Source organism: Aptenodytes patagonicus, chromosome 19 (genome assembly GCF_965638725.1).
Source record: "Aptenodytes patagonicus chromosome 19, bAptPat1.pri.cur, whole genome shotgun sequence".
Taxonomy (NCBI): domain Eukaryota; kingdom Metazoa; phylum Chordata; class Aves; order Sphenisciformes; family Spheniscidae; genus Aptenodytes; species Aptenodytes patagonicus.
In genome coordinates this window covers 7,142,180-7,157,361 of record NC_134967.1, presented here as the reverse complement: position 1 = coordinate 7,157,361, position 15,182 = coordinate 7,142,180, and the positions used below count along the sequence as shown (strand labels likewise).

General features: G+C 46.1%; 1 protein-coding gene across 2 annotated transcripts in view; it reads right to left on the bottom strand.

Annotated features, from left to right (window-relative positions):
- The window catches only part of MIB2 (MIB E3 ubiquitin protein ligase 2), a 53,617-nt gene extending 42,406 nt beyond the window's left edge, over positions 1 to 11,211 (bottom strand). For both annotated transcript variants that reach the window (XM_076356439.1, XM_076356440.1), the window contains exons 1-2: positions 11,147 to 11,211; positions 10,531 to 10,664 (exon numbers count right to left, since the gene is read on the bottom strand). The gene's annotated coding sequence lies outside the window, so the exon portion shown is untranslated. The remainder of the gene's footprint in view (positions 1 to 10,530; positions 10,665 to 11,146) is intronic.
- Between the last annotated feature and the right edge of the window lie 3,971 nt (positions 11,212 to 15,182).

Genomic DNA, 15,182 nt, shown 5'->3' with positions numbered 1-15,182 from the left:
TTAGATCAGTGCTCATAAGGACTTAACAACTAGAACAAGGGTATGCCAGGGACATTCCAGCTGTGAATTTTATTAGCAAATGAGTGGAATTGTGCTTGATCCTCAACGCATCTCTGTCAGGGAAGAGGTGAACATAGCAAGCAGAGCCAGGACACTGTGCATAAAGACACTATTCACTTGACATCAGCAAAATTTGCAGTCATTTTGCCAATGAGCTCTGTCAAGACAAACGTCACTTGCTTTATCCTTCCTTGATCCCAATGCAGACTGGGCAAACCTCATAAAATGTTTACAGACATCTAGCACAGACAGCCTGGAACAGAGCACGTCACCAACACTGCCTGCAACAGCAGAAACCCAGAACAATTTCACTGCAGCACAAGCAAGCAATCAGAATGATGTCGTTCATTCTTCAGGAGACAGTTCAACAACAAGATGCCAAAGGACACTGGTGGTGGTCCTACCGGCCTCGTTGTTCATTGCAGTGGGATTCTACACGAGAGCAAAGGTCTGCGGTTCAAATCAGGGGTCAAAAGGATCTGTTCCCAACTAAAACAGGCAGCAGAGAGGCACCTGACTCAGCCAGGAGCAGTTTCTTCAAACATTCTGTATTATTAAGCTGCCAAAGTGGTTCCTAGTCACTCCAAGTATTTTATTTTAAGCCCTCACCATACACACCCACATTTTAACTACTTGCTTCCGAGGGAACTTCAGGGACACAGTGATATTAAAAAAAGTCATATCAAGCAGTTAAACATTCAGATTGATCAACTACCACTGCTGTAAATTTTCAAAATTTACTTTTGTATGTCCTCGCACTAGGAACATCAACAAGAGATCCAAACAAGTTAGGTGTAATGGCTAAATTAAGTCAGCTCATACTGGCTTAAGAACTTCCACTGTGGCTACACAGCTGGGTTTTAGCAGTACTGCTTTCTACACTACTCCTATGGGCATTCACCCTACAGAAATAAAGCTTGACAGGGTCTTCCCCCTTTCCTGACACAAGCAGTGTTTTTGTGAGACCAACACAAGTTGAATAGCTAAATGCCTGGCCGATGCTTATCTACACAATTAAGTATTGTTCCCTACCGCAGTTTCCCTACCTATTAAACAGAAATAAATACTTCTGTATTCTTTAATAATAGACAACAACTAGGATCAAATACTTCTAACCAAGGCTCAAAGCTGCGAAGTTAATTACCAAAGCTAGCATTCATGCCAATAAGCTCAAATTCAGACTTACCCTTCACTTTTCTTTCTCCTCAGTAAACAGTCGGACCCCAGGACAGCACAGCAGCAGACACATGCGTGTGCTCTCACTAACAGGATGCAGTGCAATTTCTCTCAAGGATACACACAATTCCCACAAATATATTCAGTATTAAATGAAAGCAGACCAGAAAAGCAGCAAAACACCCAGTAAATAATCCTTTTTGACTTACCACCATGTAAGGACCACCCCGCAGCTTTCGTCCCCTCCCAGCACCCAGGTGAGGCTGGGAGCCGTTAGCCCTTACTGCTGCCAGCTGGCTGTGGTGCCCCAGGTGTGCTGCCTTGTGCAATTTCAAACCCAGCAGAGGCCCTCCCTGGCTCCCCACACACCTCAACTCTCTGCTCAGTCTCCAGTTTCTAGCAGGGGCCCTGTCCGGAGACTTTTGCCTACCCCGTGACATTTATTATCCCAACTCCAATTCACACCAGTTCAATACCCAGCTCTACCACTCGCAAATCTCTCTCCTTGTCTACTCTGAACTTTGGCTTTCTATGCAGTCCATTTGTATTGGGCCCAAAAGTCCTCCTGTGGAAATACATATTCTAATTCTCTCCCATTTCTTCAGAAATGAGTTTATCATCTACTCCTCAACTCAGGCAGTCTCTTACTTTCAAGTAGCTTCCCCACTACTCAAACAAACCCCCTGCCTTCTTAGCAGGCCTCTTCTAAGAAGCTCCCTGGTAATAGTGCCTTCTAATACCTATACATAAAACCCTACTAAATGAGAAAAATAACTCTAGTATAAGGGCTAATATTTAATTTTAACACATGATAAAGATTTTTTGCTTTCAGAACAGTTGTTTCAATAAATTAATTCATAAACACTGGGCTTTAGTACTACCTCGTAACACAGCACTAGTACAAGTCCTGCTTCCTGATGTGGAAAAACATGCAGTCAGGCCCATTTAGTTATTTACTGTTTTCCAGATCTCAATCCACAACCCTTGCTCATACAAAGACCTGATCTGATGGTGCTGCTCTTGTTTAGCCACTGAGACAAAGTCTAGTAAGGCCCCACTCTCCATTTTGGAGAAGGCAGTTTCCAAGGCTTAATCTCTTGTGGCTCACACAAAGATGGCTAGAGAGCCCAGTCACGTTGCAAATCCACAGTGCCTAATTACAGCACAGAAGATACAAACTCTTAGATCCCAGCACTAGCAGATCTTCTAAGGTAGTGTCACTCTTCTATCTCAGCCACTATGTGACAAACTTAACCACTAGAAGTTAGACTAAACCCATGAAATTTCCCCCCTCAGCCCACCAAAAGGATTTACAGAATTGGCTGAAGTGAACAGTTTAATATTCCACTGCAAAGCCACAAGGTCTCGATGATACTTTGCTTCACTTGTGCAGTCAGGATTTCTGTTTAGTCTAAATTTTGCAAAATGGCATCACTGGCACAGAGGGGGAGAGAAGAGCAGATGATGTTTCTGTGGCTTAAATATCAATAGCAGATAAATGAAGCCATTCTACTGACAAATTACTCTCAGCAGAAAAAAATTAGAAATGGGGCAGCTGCCGCTGTTAAAACCAATCAATCAAGAAAAAGCCTGCATGAAGTTAAACCATTTCCATGCCCCATACCTCACCTGCTCTCAAAGTATATTTAACTGTATTACATAAACAGAATAAAGCAGGTGATTAATATGCCTTTGCTCAGGGATTAATATCTTGTCATTTCAGCTTCACTGTATAAGAGCAGGCACACATCCTGAAATACAGAGACACAGTGAGGAAATGCTAAAAATAACTAGCCAGGCACACTATGCTTAAAGATGGTCCCATTGAGTGCATTTTATCTCTACAATCAACACTTGGCCTTTACAAATGCCAGCCCATTGATCTGTTTTGCCTAAACTGAATTTTACATTCAATTTACACTGATTGTATTCTAGCACTGAGTTATGGTGAGAAGGGAACATCGCCTTCCCTTTCAAGTTGTAGAATCGATACTTTCAGTGTTATCATGCTAGCTTACTATCTCTTCTTTCACCTTGTTAAAGGATGCAGGCCTAAAAGAAGCACCAGCTAATTTATTACTATTCAATAACAGTAGTTTTGTGCAAACCCTTCTGAGAAGCTTGACCCCAGCATTCTGGTTTCCTGAAAAATGGCAAACAATCTCAGAATAGATCCTAAAGATGGGGAAGAAGTTACACATCTTACATTTTCGGGTTCATTATGTGCAAGAATGGCAGTACCTAACAGCTTTAGTGGACACAAAAGCCAACTGAGCCAGCTGCTGCATGAAACACAGTCAAAAGTGGGCTCTGTTTAGCTAAGGAAGAGCACAAGAGATAACTGGACAAAAGCCAAGATCCTCATTCAGAATTGTGACAGAGGAACACTCAGTGATTCTTCTGAGACTGTCCATGGCAGAGCCAGAAGCACCAGACTACAATAATCCCAGTGGAGTGACTCAGTTTCAAGGCCATGCTGTCTTCATACTGTAAAAGACATCACCAGAAGAAGAAAATGCGTCATAGCAAACAAGAAAATGAAATGCACAGGCACCACCCCTTGTCCCTTAGGGGGAAAGGCAGTACCTCCATGTTTAACAGTTTGCATACACTGGACTATCATCTGGACTGCAAGGAAGATGCACTAAGAAAAAACTGGCTCCACAGCCCAAGAAGGTCGGCATCCCATATGCTTCCAAGGGGTGAGATGGTATTTAAAAAACCTCTATTACCTTCTATTTTCCTCTGTTAACCTTTGTTATCTTCTATTTTCCTTGTTACAAAATTTAAATTTCTTGGTTTTGAGTACAAACATTGGGACCAAGAGTCCTTTGTTGTTATACCTGAACACTGTGAAGTCCTCTGTACTTTTGAGGCTAAATAGACAAAAAGTACTTGCCTACTTTCAGATCCAGGACCACGTCCTGGTTTCGGCTGGGATAGAGTTAATTTTCTTCCTAGTAGCTGGTAGAGTGCTGTGTTTTGGATTTAGTATGAGAACGATGCTGATAACACACTGATGGTTTAGTTGTTGCTGAGCAGTGCTTACACTAGTCAAGGATTTTTCAGCTTCTCATGCCCTGCCAGCGAGAAGCTGGGAGGGGGCACAGCCAGGACAGCTGACCCAAACTGGCCAAAGGGCTATTCCATACCATACAACTCATGTTCAGTATATAAAGTGGGGGGAGTTGGCCGGGGGGCAGTGACCGCTGCTCAGGAACTGGCTGGGCATCAGTCAGCTGGTGGTGAGCAATTGCATTGTGCATCACTTATTTCATATATTCTTTTATCATTATTATTATTTTCCCTTCCTTTTCTGTCCTATCAAACCATCTTTATCTCAACCCTCAAGTTTTACTTTTTTTTTTCCTCCCCAATTCTCTCCCCCACCCCACTGGGGGCAGGGGGCAGTGAGCGAACAGCTGTGTGGTGTTTAGCTGCCTGCCAGGTTAAACCACAACAGACCACCACAACTGAAGTCTCAGACAGAAGACACCTCTCCTTAATTCTGATCACAGATGGGATTCAAAAAACCACAGCTTCAATATGGCTGAAGTCTAAAGAAATATACTAATCAGAGAACTTCTTCCAGTTGGGTGCGAAGGCATACATGAAAAGCTTGTAGTCTTCTAGAGCTCTCTAATCAGAACTGAGTTGGCCTTGCACCTTCAGTTCTCACTTTACTCAAACTTCAGCCCACCTGTGATGACAACAGACACAGAAAAGTGAGCCTGCTTCAAAAACCAAGCACTCATCTGCATAGCCTCAATCCAAACTGGTTTTGTCATCAAGTTCTATGGACCGAAAAGGGATTTTTGTCAGTGACAAGTAACAAAATAAGTTAAACAGAAAGTGACAGTATCAGCCACACGATCTACCAGGAGCAAAGATACAGCACAGTATTTTTAGTGAATCAGCTCCGTGCTAACTAATGGACTAGACCCATGAAATAAACTGGATTGCACAGTAGGTCAATATTTGCTTTAAACCACACAAATGCAAACACAACCTTTGGGAAACATCACCAATAAGCCAAAAATAAACAGCTGTCACAGGCTCCCAACAACAGAAGTTGTGGTGTACCACAGTGTGCTGGTTTTGGCTGGGATAGAGTTAGTTTTCTTCATAGTAGCTCGTATGGTGCTCCGTTTTGGATTTGTGACCAAACCAGTGTTGTTAACACACTGATGTTTTAGCTATTGCTGAACAGTGCTTACATAGTATCAAAGCCTTTTCTGTTTCTCACACTGCCCTGCCAGCGAGTGGGCTGGGGGTGCACAAGAATTTGGGAGGGAACACAGCCAGGACAGCTGACCCCACCTGACCAAAGGGATATCCAATATGACATCATGCTCAGCAATAAAAGCTGGGGGAGAGAAACAGGAAGCGGGGACATTTGGAGTAACGGTGTTTGCCTTCCCAAGCAACCATTACACCTGATGAAATCCTGCTTTCTCAATTTTACCCTTCCAGTTCTCTCCCCTGTCCCACTGGGGTGGCAGTGAGCAAGCAGCTGTGTGGTGCTTAGCTGCCTGCCACGGTTAACCCACAACACACAGAAAAGTGGAATATCTTTTGCCAGGTCAGGGATGTTCAAAATTCAGATTTACAAGTCAACATCAGTCAAACCCTACAAAAGAACAAGTTCTCTCTACCAGCTTCTACTGAACACAAAAAATTCAGGCTTTAAATTGGTGAGATCAGTGCTCATCTGCCCACTGGAGAATTAAGAGTGATTATAAGTGAAAGTTCACACTGGGCATCTAGTGGATCTCTTATTACACCTCACGAGATAATTGCTCATGAGCCCGATGAAATTTCCTTCTGGCTTTTGATGAACTGTTTTCTCTCCAGGAGGGAGAAAAACAGCTCCAGCCATTTGCTTTAATTGGACCTGACAGTTTGCAGATTGCTGCCTCAAGCCTTAAAAAGCTCAGTAGCTGGGGCTGATGAGAATCCACTTTTTTCTCAATAGCAGATTTCAGAGTTAAATTTACATTGCATTACAGTAAAAACAAACACACACACACCCAAAAACACACACAACCACCAGGTGATGCTGTTTAAAAAAAAAGGTAATCATTTGCTAAGTTTGCATTAAGGTCTTTTTCACTTTACACAGAAAAAATGGGAGGACGGATTTTAACTTTCCCACACCGTCCATGGAAGATCCCTGTGGCGTAAGGAAAACAAACAAAAACTTGCAAGCACTGCATTGAGTGACTCCCCTCCCCTGCCAAGAATCACCATTGCTTTTCTGGCCATTGGCATTAAGAGGTCAGTGGTCAACCACCTGGCATCCCTTGCACTGGCTAGCAGGTCTTTTTGTGCCCATTCAGAACACTGACAAAAGTCACAATGTATAAAAAAAAAAAGTTTAATAAAGTCAAATACAACCTATCCAGGGAAGCTAGAAAATCTCCATTACTTAAAGAACAAGCTCAACATATCTATCGGGAATGGTTTTGGCGTAGTTTATCACGCGCTGTGGAAAAAGATGAACTAGGTGGCCTCATCAAAATCCCTTCCAGACCTATTTTCAATCACCTAGAAATGGAGGACCACACAGAAACATATTCCAACAGTGAGAAATCTGTCTTGACAGCAGATTTCAACTGTGCTCTTACTTAGACATTGCTCTAATATATTTCTCAGAGGCAAGACCATCTGGCCCAGAGCTGATGGTGTTAAGCCCTAGGTAAAGCTCAGGTCCGCATCTCTCTCACACCAGCTATCAACTCCTATTTACCATGAAAATCTGGGTTAAATCACATAAAAGTTCATAATCCTCCAATCTATTTACACAATTGCCTTGTCTGTCCAGAAAGGCAGTAAGTTTCCCCACAAGTCATTCAAAATCAGAAGACTAACATTACTGCAGGAGTAAAAAAATCAAGAGGAATTAACACTGAAGTCCCGCTTGAAGACGTGGTTGAATAGTGGGTTGGAGAAAACACAGTACTGTGGTTCTGTGATATGGCTGTTCATAGGTATTTAGACTCTGGTACCCTCAGCAGTGGTGATACAATAGGATTACAAATCATCCAAGTTAGGAACACAAATTCCTCCAACTTTTCAAAATTAAAAGTAGCTACTTCAGACGCCAGCATAGAGCAAGCTGGAGCATAAAACCTGCTGAATCTCTGATGAGCCTTGATAGCTCATCCTACCAATTTTCAGATCCCCCTTCAGGCTTTCAGAATGGTCAACACTGCACTCCTGTCAGTTTTCAGCCTGGAACTTGCCCTTTCTGTGCTCTGAAAGCAGATCAAAAGGTTTAAGTCTAATCTATCCTGACACGCCTTTGGCTAGAGACATCAGTTGCATAGGAGCAGAATGAATGGAGTAGTTAGCTATTGCTTTCCACCCTGGTACTTAACGAAGGTTTGAGGGTCAGCACGTACACCAATTCACTTACAAGTTTGTACATTTTAGAAGTACAGATGTTATCTTTCAGCTCTGGATAGCTGAGTACTTTAAAGAATGCAAGAACACTTTACAGATGGGAAATGGAGCCATAGTTATATATGGACTTGGTGGCAGATCCAGGAACAAAGCTCACATATCCTAGCTCCAAGTTCTGTTCTCCACAGCCTGGCCCACACTAGTCACAGCAGGGGGGGTATCAACCCATGATCCAGCATGCATCCTGCATTCCTTGGGGTCACGTCAAGGAATGCGGATCAACGTCTAAGATCAAGCTATTTACTGTCCTGCTAGCACACACGTAACTTCACTTGATGCCATTTTCCACATACAGCCAGTCTAAATGCTAGAAGACTTGTTCCATATTCTTGGAAATTTCAAACACCACTACAGCTCTCATTACAGAGGGAGCAGAAATATTTAAATTTTGTAAGTCTCCCAAGAAACAAGAGACTGCACTTTCTCACTCTTTGCTTAAGGAGAGAAGAGTATCCAATGATCTCTCTCCAATCAGAGCTTCTAGTGAAAGTGTACTGAAAGTTCCATTGGTCTCCCTTTGACCGCACAGTATTACAACACCCTGGCCCCTCCATAAATACCCTTGATAAGCCATGAATCAGAATCCTTGAAAAACAGCTAGGACTCAAATCGTCTGCTCACAGGACTTTGCATTCTATTCCTGGATCCCTGCAAAACAGCAACTCAAAATGAAAGGGCATGATCAGTACTGTCACAAGTGGTGTGGTCACATTCAGCATGACCCTGAATTCTGCCAGAGCCCAGAAGCAGTTCTGTATCAGAGATGATGAGCAAGGCAAACAGATTTGATGGGAACAGGCAGGCAGGGGCAACATGACCTAGGAGAGCTTAATTATCAAGTTGGAGAAAGCCTTCAACTTCAGCTAAACCACAGGCAACCAAGACCGGTCTCTGCGAGCAACTAATACTAATGCTACACGAATGCAAGGCAAGAGATGAGCTTGTTTCAGAGATAACTGCCAGAGCTCTGAACAGCCCATGGTGGTCGCGTAGCCACACACTTGTTGATCAAGGTAGCTTAGAAAGCCGTGAACATACCCCTTTCCAAGTAAAAATGGAAGGAGACAATTGCAACCACCATACCTGTAGTACTTCCACAGTTTTTGCAACTTCCAAGGCATTTGTCAAAGTTTTAGTGGAAAGAGGCTATGCGTGGACTCCCAATTCTTCCAAACAATCCCAGCAGTGGATTAGCGGCCATTGCAGACCAAAGCAGGAAAATAACAGATTCTTTATACGCTAATTTGGCGCAGGATTTTCAGAGTCACAGAGCTTCAAACATGCATTCAAAATAAATGTCAAAACATATGAAGCTATACAGCAATATCATAATAAGCAGAGAATTTAATTAATTTAATTAATCTGCCACCCCAAATATCATACAATTATGAAGATTCTTCTCATTTCAGCAACTGAGAGAGGTATGCTGTGCAAAGAGAAAGGGATGGGAAACCTATTTACCTTTTTGAAGCCTAAAAAGAGAGTAATTATTCAACAGAACAGAACCAGAGGTGATGCTGTTAAATGACAGCTAGGTAACTGTTTGTTAACATGCTGCAGGCACACTTGCCAGTCCTAAATGAACTCATGTCCTTCCACCACAGAAATAGACAAGATTAGTACGGAAAACAGGCGTAAGGTACTGAAGATACATCAGTGACAGAGCTGGGACTACAGTGTGAGTCGCCTGACACCCAACCTACTGCCCTGTTAGTTGGCTGCCTTAAGGAAGAACTCTTGAAGGGAACTGTCATCCGCCCAATAGAAGTTAGCTGCTCCAGACACAAACCTAGACACCTGTAACTCAGAGCAGAAAGCTCAAAATAGGGCAAGAACTCCTCTAGCTCTGCCAAGGCTATCGAAGCTTTCTCTTTCTGATTTCCGTTATCAACATGACACACAACATCATTCCAATCGTAACAATGTGGGTAATGCAGGTTATTTACAGTAATGGCATCCCTTGACAATTCACTCATCAATATCCTGAAACCATGGACAAAAAATTCAACACATAATCAAGTATGGAGAAAGGACCTAGAAGGATGAACAACTGCATTGTTCTTCATAGGGAGTAGTTTTAGGAAACCAAGGAGCTGTTAAACAGAGGAGAAATAAGAACGGTATCCCATTTCAGCCAAATAAACTCCTCCTATAGCAACAGAGAAACGCAGAGGATGCAATGAGGCTCTTGGCCAAAAAGAGAGAAGGTTGAGTAGCAAAGCCAAGTTCAAGTGACCTCCATGAAGGTGAGCCAGAGCTCACTTGTTTCTAAGTGAGGTAGCAATTAGAATTTGTTACATTCAGAAAGTCAGTTCTGGAGTTGAGTGTCTGCAGGAAAATCAGAACAAACATATGTAGTGCTTCCAATGCAGCTGTACCATCTTCTCTAGGTTTAAGTTTGGCCCTTGTTTTCATGACTCTCTCTCAGTTCAGGAAGATTGCAAATATCATAGAAACACAGGAGAGAAAAAGCCACATGTGCTTCAGTTCTGAGTTATATTCGGCATACAGCACATGCTCCAGCGATCCAAAACGCCCAGCAGGAATCACTGCCAATGTTTCAGCGCTCAGCTCTCACCTTAGCAAGTAAGGACTTACCTGCAGTACCCGTTTCAGAACGGGAAAACAGGATGCATGTTTACATCCTCCAGGGCAGCCAGCACTCGCCATCCAGAAGAAAAGAAATAAAAATGGAGCAGGAGCAAGCAGACGCGCCCCACTACGGACTCAACCCTGGCTAAACGTGGCAGAAAGAAAACTGGCCACTTAGAGCAGACCTGTTCCCAGCTCAGCCCAAGGAAGGAAAAGGGATAAAAACCAGGCACGCACCTGACAGAGCCGGGAGAGAACAAGATTCAGACAACCCTTCAGAAAGCCCCTGTCCTTAGCCAGGGGCTGTGTTTGCTTCCTTCCCTCATTCATTCTCGGCGCAGGAGTCTGAGCGGCAGACCTACCACAGCGGCCTAGGGAGAGAGGAGAAAACACGAGAAGCAGCTCGGGTGGGCACCATCGCTGCAGCCAGCGGCCACCGGCTCCTTTCCCACTCAAGACCTCCGCCGCACGAGACACGAGTCCAGCGCCGGCCCCCGCAATCGCGGCGGCACAGGCGGGCTCAAGCCCGGCCGCAGCCCCCCCCCCCCCGGCGCCCGCCCGGCGGAGGCACCTCCCCACCGTCGCCAGCAGCGGCGCCGCGGCCGTCCTCCCGCCCCCGGAGCCCGGCGCCCCGCCGGGAACCGGCCGCCCCAGGCCCCGCTCGGCAGCGACACCCAGACAGCCTTCCGCCCCCGGGGCCGCCAGACCCCCGGGGCCCGCCGGGGGCCCCAGCGTCGCCCAGGCCGTGAGGCGGCCTCGCACCCGCGGCGGCACCGCGCTGAGGCAGCGCTGCCCGCGGCGACGCTGCCCCGGCCCGGCCCGGCCCCGCTCCCTCCAAGGCGCCCCCTCTTACCCCCGGGGAAGCGGCCGAGGAGCCGGGCCACGGCCGGCCGCCCCGCGGGTGCTGCAGCGGCGTCGCTCGACCCCGCTCCCCCGGGGCCGCCCGCGCGCCCCGCCCAGGCCTCTCGCAGCCTGGTGACAGCCGGCGGGGCATGCTGGGAGAGGTAGTTCTCTGCCCGCCCTGCTCGCCGCCCGCGGGGCGCCGCCGACTACAAGTCCCGGAAGACCGCGGGAGGCCCCCGCGGCGCGGCCCGGCCCGGCCCGGCCCGGCCCCGGCGCCTCCGGGGGGGGGGGGGGCGGTGCGGCCGCCCCGGCTGGCGGTGGGCTCCCCTGCGGTGGTTCCGGAGCAAGGCCCGGGGCGGGGGGGCTGCGGCGGCTGCGCCCCGCGTTTCGCCCGGGCACGGCTCCTGCTCTCCCGGCGCGGCCCTCCGGCCTCGGCTGGCGAACGCCCCGCCGCTGCTTGAGGCGGGAGGGGGGGGCGGCGGCGGCGGGTCCGACCCGCCCGTGCTGTCTGCGCTCGGTGTTTCTGACGCCTTTGTGGCGTCGAGGATAATAAATACTTGGGATCGTTTCCCGTTTTCTCTGCGCAGGCAAAATGGCCATTGAAACCGGCGGGAATGGCTGGCCGTGAAAGGATGCGGGATCCTCGCCAGGACGCTCTTTTTTAAACGCTTGAGCGTCCCATTTTTGGGGTGGTTTTAGGATAACTTTGTCCACTGCCAGGGAGATTTGGGGATTCGGTGTAACTCCTTGCAAGGCGCCGTGCGTCCTCGTTCGGCAGGTAGCCAGGAGGGCCCTGTCAGCCGGACAGCCTTCTGCCGGGGATGTGTCTTTCGCAAGATCACAGCTCGGACATTGCCTGCATGGGATCGTTGGTGGCTCAAAGTGCCACCGTGCGTGAATCAGAATGCGTGAATCTAAAAGCATAAGGTATTACTACTTTTACAATGACTTTCTCTTCAAAGAGGCAGAGGCAACTTACAAGTTTGTATCGTCTCTGCTGGTGATACCGATGACGCTGTTCATGTGGATCTCTCGTGTCTGGGGTAGGACACGCTCTGCTGACTTTACCCCTGCTGAGGTCAGAGACACCTCGCAAACACTCTGTTTAAGCTTGCCTGTCCCGTTCTGTTGCTCGGTGGCACATCAAGCATGGCTCTGTTGAAGCTAGCGAATTGGAATTTTGTTTTACATTTAGTCTTCGCTAATGTAAACTGGCATAGCAGAACAAAGGTTAAAAGAGTGGCCTGCATTGATAGTGAAGAACAGTGTTCACAGCAGTAAAATTGAGTAATATGTTTGCGTATTACAGAAGGCCTGCAATGTGATAAGACCACAGCACAGAACTTGCCAGCGTGAGACCCTGCACTCACAACAGGAATAGGGCAGCAAGGTCATAAAAAAATCACGTGCCATTCCTTTTCCCGCTAGCCCATCAGGAATGCTATCTAGAGCCCTAAAACTCAAAAGGAGGAAACAAAGACACCAGGCAGCAGAGTTGCCTCGGGCTTACGAAGACTGAAGAGAGCAAAATTCTGAGACGGAGTGTCACAGCATAGTGGCAGTTACCCTAACTTTTATGCCTACAGGGTACAAAGGACCTGTCCAAAACCAAGCTTGTCATTGCCATTTGATAAAAGCCAAATAGGACTCAGTGTCCCTTGCCCTCTGTGTTGCATAAAAGCGATGTTGGCCAGACCACTTAAACACACACGCTGGGGTGATTGTGAAAATGTGAATGTGAAAATGAGTGAATTGAACCTGACTTGGTTCTGAGCAGAACTGCAGTGCATTTTACCCTTTGGCCAGAAGATGGAGAATGAGTACTGTTAAGTATTTGGGAATGGGGTAAGCGGATCTAAGCATCCACTGATGCTCCCTCCCTCAGCTTGCTTTTTACCAGGCAGATTTATATGTTAGTATAAACATAGAAGCACATTAGAGACCGGTGAGTACAGCCAACACCGATTGTCTGAGAAGATCCATTCACATTTAGAGAAGCTTCTTTTGTGCTCACTCGATAAACACCAAGATAACTTAGGCTTTACTTTTGCCAGTGCTGCTTGTAAACATGTGAACTTGCATGCCCAGGCTCTAAGTCATGTCAGGCTTTTTTTTCCAGCTAATCTTTCTTTTCAAAAAAACAAAATTGGAAACCTGTGTTAGACTGTCTGTGAAGTCACCTTCTCAGGCAAACATGAAGTCATACAGCATCAGCAGCTTAGTCCATAGCCAAGACAAAAACTTTACTGTGATTATTTTGATGAGATTTTTGCCTTTGTTTGTATATAACCACTTCGGAGAGGTGGTATTTTGGTTGTGCGTAACACCAAAGATAGTGCAAATGGCAAACCTCTCTGGTGTGTAAAAAAGCGTGAGCTCCAATGAATCTTTTCTAGTGGGGCAACATTTGTGAAAAGAAATGAGCCAACCTGGCGTGCATAACCCAGAGGCAGTCTGCAGGACATAAAGAGTTTTCCTTTTGAGGTTTACAACTGCAAGACAGACATAGGGAGTGCTGTATCTAAGAGAAGGAAGGACTTGAGAGAACAAGATAAATGTCCTCATGCACAAGGCTGACACTGAGAAGAAGGAAATAACCTGTTTTGGGTGCTTACAGGGTAGGCCAAAAAGTAGTGGGGCAAAATGCAGCAATGAAAACTCAGGTTGGATGTTAGGGAAAACTTTCTAAGGCTAATGAAATACTGCGGAAGACTAGCGAGGGGCTATGAAATCTCTGCCTGAACAGGCATTAGGAACTGGTTAGGCAAACACTGCTGAAATGGCAGGGTAGAACTGATACTGTTTAGTACAGGGCATGGTTTGGAGGGCCTCTTGAGACCTTTTCTGATCCTGTGTTGCTATGATTCTTTGAGCCTACATTTCTACAACATGCATCCTCTGGCATCTAGTAAACTGGAGTTCATCTCAGTCTCTTGCTCAGTGAGGACATTGTAATGCTTACTGCAACAGGCTGGAGTTGCCTAGCTCTGGGTATGGGAGAGAAACCTCTGCTCTTACATGGCCTTATCCTGGTTTTCCAAATATATTACTAGGAATCTTTCTTGGCCCACTGGATGCCGCTGTTACACAGAAATATTCACGGACTATTTCTGTAGGCTTCTGCTCTAGGCACCTCCTCTGTCAGACACGGAAGACCCCCTCAGGGTCAGCAAAGCTATATGCATTTAGCCCTATTAACCAGCCTTTTTTTGCAAAGGAAGTCTCCTTAACATTTTGCAGCTTACTGACATGGCACATGTGAGCCTTGGGCCACGAAGGTTGATACCTATGTGATGGCAACACCAGCAGCAGAAATCTAGTGATGTTCTTTGACGGTGATTGAACAGTACATGGAAAAAAAATATTGGCTGCTGAGGGGAAAACAGGTTGTCCAAAATATGTCTTCAGGTCATATATAGAAGGACACTTTCCCCAACACCTATGTCCTGCAGTGCCTATTTTGCATGCTTAATACAGGAATTTGTATGGGGAAAGACTTGTTCAGAGAATTCTCTCCTTAAAAGCAAAGCCTGGAAATGGCAGCTTTCCCTGGCTCACGCGTTGCAGATGTGCACTGATGTTACGATTACACCTTGTGGCACTGCTTTCAGAGGCAATGACCTGGATAGAACAGAAAGGATATGCGTGGCTTCCACTTTTTAGAGAAAACTGAACAGTATTTCTAGCTCAGCTGAGTCTCGGAACAAGCCAGAGAGTGACCTACATCCAATACCCAGCTTTGGGAATTAACTTTGAGGAAGTTCAGTTCCACATCTAGGTCTCCCCTCTGGAACAAATGGAACCGCAGCCTAATAGAATCCAAACCTGAGGGGAATTCCTCTTTATTCCTCTCCAACAATTTTTAGCACTGAAAAACAACTATCCTGATTTTTTAATCCACATTTCTTACTGGAAAAAAATATGACTCCAAGTTAATGCAAACCTTAGGGTTTGAATCCTTCAGATTCTAACAACTGAACTGTTTCCTGGTGTCTTGAGCCATTGGCCTTTCAGGAGTTGGTCTAAACAACAGGACATTTAAAATA